The sequence below is a fragment of the Cryptomeria japonica genome, chromosome 2 (assembly GCF_030272615.1).
Source record: "Cryptomeria japonica chromosome 2, Sugi_1.0, whole genome shotgun sequence".
Lineage (NCBI taxonomy): Eukaryota > Viridiplantae > Streptophyta > Pinopsida > Cupressales > Cupressaceae > Cryptomeria > Cryptomeria japonica.
This window is the reverse complement of record NC_081406.1, coordinates 481220479-481226657: the sequence shown is the minus strand read 5'-3', so window position 1 is coordinate 481226657 and position 6179 is coordinate 481220479.

Below are 6179 nucleotides of genomic sequence, written 5' to 3'. Positions count from 1 at the left end.
GGTTCGGTCATCTCTATTTTTTGATACACAGAGGTAAAAGATACATATGAATGGTTGAGCTTGGAAATGGAGATTTCCCCTTTTTAATGGTGAAGTAGGAGGTAGTGTCTACTTAATCAACTCTTTGCCCTTTGCTCATCTACACATATTCAATCATGTTTTGTTAGCTAACCACCCCTTTTGATCTATTCGTTTAAAAAAAATTAAAAGTTATGAATGAAATTTCTAGTTGGTGAATTTATAAAGACTCTTACGATCCCCTTGGTTGCCAAATGTAAGTTATGTCCATGAATAGTATTCATATAAATTGGAATTGGGACTTCAACAATCCTGATTAGACTTGCCATCAATTCGACCATGGCAGTAGTTGGATCTTGCCAATTATTAGATTTGATTGCCTTTGCATCATTGGTGGTAGGTGATCTTATGTGGACTACCTATGAAGGGTCTTGAAGTGAATATGAAAGAACAATCTACATATAAATCATAGGTTCCATTTCCTATGTTTGATTACCTAGCTTAGCCTCCCATGATGTTGTCATGTGATTTTTTGTATTATAGGCTATTATTTTGTTCCTCAAGTGAGCATTATTTATTTGATTGAATGTATGACTTAGATTGCATATTGAAGTCATATTTGATGGTTCCTAGGACTTTTTGCTTTGGTAGCTCTTGGGGATTTCTTGAAATAGCTTGACTCATTAAACTAAGTTGATGATTCATGATCAATATATTGCCTTTAAGCTTAAGAATTTATCTAGGATTAATTTCTTACTTTATATTGAATGATTTTTTTACACCATTTGAGATCAAACAATCTATGAAGATTTTGATCCATCATTTACTTGAAATCTTTTGAAGTAGTAGGACATGTTAGATCAAGCTAATGTGACAAGATCAATAGGTTATGTTAAACTCAAAACTTCCTATGGAGAGACAACCTACTTCTAGATCAATAGTTTAGATCGAACATGCCAAGTTACTTGAATCATAAGTCTTTAGCTCATTCTATTAGTATATTTTTTTGGAACAAGTTAGAATCATCATATCCGTATCACACGTCAAGATTAATAGTTTGTGATACATTTTTTTTTAAGTAGGAGAGTTCTCTTTATGATTAATGACTAGGATTAAAACATCATGAGCAATCAACAAATCCTAGGTTTTTTTTTTTTTTTTACCAACTTCTTATAGCCTTTTTGACTAGTGGGAGTCATTAGTTTAAGCTATCATGGAAAAATCAATAGAATACTTAGACTTAATGAGGAGTAGATGTCTTAGGGGGATATCAACACCTTGGATTAAAACATTTAAGCAATCAAATAGTTGATGAAGGTTTTGGTTCTAACTTTTCGTAAAATTTGTAAGATTAGTACAAGGTATTAAGTCAAACCTATACAACAAGATCAATGTTGCACACTATATTTTGACATAAATCTTGTTAACTAGCCAATTTACTTCCTAAATGAAGGCCTTTATGTAGCATTTCACCCATATGACTCAAAGTTCTAGGAGAATTCTAATTAGTCTTACACACTCTTATACATGGTCATAATTAAATGATCAATAGCGCTAGTCCAAGTCTATTAAGGAGTCCCCAAATCAAGGACTCACACAAATGTTACAAGACTAATGACATGTGACAAATAATGTCACCTATGGGATCACCACGAGTTTTCTCAAGTGGGACATCCTAATCCATGTGAAAAATAATTATTTATAATGTATAAATATTAAATAATTTTGACTAGACTTAGAACTTGCAAGGTGTACACAACTGTAGCGTCCTAAATTGTACTCCCTTACAATTTAGTCCACATTTTGGGCCCTCACCTTAGTGTTTGTCTCCCGATGCTTAATTAAGACTTGATTATGCTTGCATCATGCAAATATGTCCTTATTTTCACTTTATACAGAAGGCCTAGGAAATGATAATAAATCTCTTGTGGATGACCTACTTAAGATTCAAGATTTCAAAGATCATCTTGCAAGACAACAAGACATTTGTGCAACTAAAGGTGTTTCTTTTTCAAAAACTCTTTTTTGATCATTTCATCAAACTCGTGATCATCATGCTAATGATTGTATTGATTTCCACAATGCAATGAAATGACTTATTGATAGTGGCAAAGTTTAATTTATTGATGACAATCCTTCTTCTAATAACAACCCTCGTCCTAAATCTCAAAAGAATAAGCACACACCCATTGACGACCAAGAACAATTAGCAACTAGAATCTTTTGGAAATTGAAGTATGACAAGAATGGTGTTTTTCCTTTTGTGAAGTTTAGCACTAAGCATAAAGAACGTAGTGGATATTGTATTTTTCATCATGGTGGTTCTCATTCTCTTGGAAAGTGTAAAGCATTTAAGGAATTTGTTCAAGAACAATATGATATTTCTCGTATATGTCTTTCAACCGATCTTGCTCTCTTTCTTGGTGAAAAGGTAGTGCCTTAGCACTCCTCTCACCCTCATGTTGCTCCTCACCCTATAATACAAGTAGCTAATTTGGGCTCTTTGTCATTAGAGGTAGTGATTTTTTAATTTTGAATATCTTGGGGTAGCAACATGATTCTCTTTTACCTCTATCTTATCTCTTATATTTAAATTTTCACCATTTCCTTTATGAATTGCATTCTTCATAACTCGATGTCCTTTCTTGCAAAGAATTTTCCTTCATGCAAATGCATGTGTGTTCCTTGGCTAGGACTTATTCTTTGTTTGAAATGGCACATCTCTTATGAATGATCTCTCTTTAGGAAATGCATGATTCTTCATCCTAATTTTCCTCACATTTTCCTTGTCCTCTTGCTCAGGGGGCAAGAATGGCTTTTTACCGCTCTCTCTTTCTATCTAAAGTATCACTATTCCCTTTAGGGGTTGTATTTTTCATGTGTTGATATAATTTCTTGCATGGAATGTTATGTATCTTATGACTAATCCCTCCATAGGGGAATCTATGATATTTCTTTCTTTCTCCCTCTCTTTTTGAAGATTACCACTTCTATAGAGTTTCATTTTACATATACTAATGTCTTTTCTTGCATTGGATATTTATTCATGTGAGTATATTGTGCATTTTCTTATGTTTTATCTCTGCTTAGAGGTTGTGTAATTCTTCTCATTGTCCTTACACTTGGGGGGCAATAATCTCTCTCTCTCTCTCTCTCTCTCTCTCTCTCTCTCTCTCTCTCTCTCTCTCTCTCTCTCTCTCTCTCTCTCTCTCTCCCTCCCTCCTTTATAAATATCTTCTTTTTCTTTGTTGAGTGGTGTATGTTTATGATTTGATGTCATTCCTTGTGTGAAGTTGTTGTTTGCTCAAGGATTCTCTCTTATGAAAGTGGTGTAAGTCCTTGGCTACAACCTCTTCTACACTTGACAATGCATATCTATTATAAACTTATCCCTTCACATTGGGTCAAAAGTCTGTCATCCTTCATTAAGAATCTCTTTCACCTAGCAATAGAGGGAAGGTATGAATTCTTGTTCCCCTTCTTTTCTTTTGGTAGAAGATGTTGTGTTTGTTCAAGAAACTCCTCTCGGAGGTAGATGTCTTTTGAGCAATGATCCCTTCTCCTCCAAGGATATCCTTTTACACTTGTTGCAAGATATCTCTTTTTCAACTATCTTATCCTTGCTTATAAGAGTATTCCTTCTTCATCTTGGATTTATGATATTGTTGGCTAAATGATATCTCCTTGGTGTTTAAGGTTGGTATCCTTGTTTCTAGCTTCCTTAAGACATCAACATAAAGTTATGTTGACATCTTAAGGGGAGGGAACCCATATCGTCCCCTTTGTACCATATTGTACTGTATCTTGGCATGTCTTAAAGGAGGTGTTCATCCTCGAAACTAGAGTAAATAAACTCTTAAAGTGAGATGCTTCACACTTGAATCCAGATGCAACATTGGTATATGTCTTAAGTGAGGTTACACATCATTGAAACCACAAAAAAACTCTTACACGGGATGTCCTCAAAACCAAGCATGTTTATGTTTCAATCAGGGTTACACATTCTCAAAACCAAATGAAACTCTTAGAGTGAGATGTTCCTAAAGTTAGACATTCACCCCTTGGCATTTACACATTAGCTACTTGGCATTTTCATTTTAATTACATGTCTTAAACAATTTTATGCACACTCTCATACGAGGTGCTATATACTTGAAACAAGACATCACTTGCATACACGCATGAGGATGATTAGAATTAGATAAAAACAACTAGACTATTCCTACTCTCCTCCCCAACATGGATCACCTAGAAAAAACACATCTAGGGGCAAGGTATTTATGTCCTTTCTCATCATTCTTCTCATGGATCATCTAGAAAAACACATCTTATCTATGCTCTCTCTTTCCTTCTTCTTATGAACTCATAGCTTTGCTATTGATAGTTCATGGATGATGCGTTCTTTTCTCTTTTATGTGATCACTTGTGCTAGTGAGATGACATATTTCAAAAATGATATTAGTGATTGAGACATTTTGATATCGAGGTCTCTTCGACTAGTTGACTTGAGGTCTTGTTTTTGGTCTTTAGCTTGTGTTGTGTGTCTTTTGTCTTTTTGCCTTTGTTTGTCTGTTTGTCTTTATTTGTCTTTTTGTTTTTATCTTGTTTTTGTATGCCCTTGCATATGTTTGAGTGAGTTGAGATCCTAAGATTGGGGGCTTGGTTCCTCAAAATTAGTGATATCTTAAACTCCTTGTGATTTTGCTCCTCATTGCTCCTCATCTTCATCTCTCTTTCGTCTACTTTACTATGAGTATTTACATGTAAGCTCATACTCCCACTAAAGTGGGGGCTAAATGTAGCATCCTAAATTGTAATCCCTTACAATTTAGTCCACATTTTGGGCCCTCACCTTAGTGTTCATCTCCCAATGCTTAATTAAGACCTGATTATGCTTGCATCATGCACATATAGCCTTATTTTCACTTTATACACCATATGGCCCCTTAGTATAGCCCTAAAATAGGGTAGGACCAGGGCGTAGCACTTTGGTCCTCATTTGGACAATGCCGCCACACTATGGTTGTCCTTATTTGGGCCCCATTTTGAACCCCTTTGGTATTATCAATTTTGAGTAGGAAACCCCTCTCTGTGCCGGCCTATGTCGGAAAAGTAGCATGTTTTTTGATGGGCAAGTATATAAGGAGACTTTCCCATCTCTTTTGGATATACAACGACAATGAGGCAAGGATAGAAGGGCATAATTATATTCATCAAGCATTCAAGCATTGAAATATTCATTATCAAGCATTTATAGAGGTCTTCAATGCTGCATTCTTCATTCATCAATTGTGGAGCAATATTACATCATTCATATGCAAGCATGTGTGTGTGATTAGGGTTTTGTCATGTGCATGCCATTTCATACAACATATGTGATTACATTCAATAAACAAAGCATCATTATTAGTCATTGCAGATCTGAGGTATATCCTTCTATTATTTATTTCAGTATTTGCAATATTTCAATAAAGGTTAATTCCTAAACTGGGTTTTGACTTAGGCAGGCCCTTATTCCCAACCTATTTCTCTTTCTTTTTGTGTGCAGGAAATAGGTACGAAGCTACAATCTTCAGAATCAACATTATTTTTAGAGACGAATCAACCCCTTTCGTGTGTGAAAAGTTCAGAGGACCAGGGCGAATTTTGCTACGGTCCTGACATTTTTGGAGCTTTTTCAAGGATCACATGTCCAAATCTACTTATATTTCTCAGATCCAGGTGCATGCTTCAATGTGACGACTGCAACTCATTGTATTTGTGCTTTTACCTTCATTTTCAACACTTTACCCCAATTTTAGCAATTCGTCTCATAAAAGAGGGCAAACAAATCCACCCCTTGAATCCAATCAGTATTTTCAGTCCTTATCTTTGTTGGTTTGTGACTAAATCTATTGGATTCAACCCTCTTTTGAACGTAGTGGTCCCTAAGCAAAATATTAGCGGTTTTCATCCTTCTTGTGGTGGAAACCCTAATATTTTCACCATTACAACAACTAGTTCCTAGTCTTACTAATTTTTATTATCATATAGAATGGATTAGTGGAATCCCACATTGATATTAATGATCACACAGATCTTAGTCTTAATGACTTCAATTTTAATTACGTCAAACAAAATTAGATTAGGTCATCAACATTCAAAATTTGCTATTTTGATTT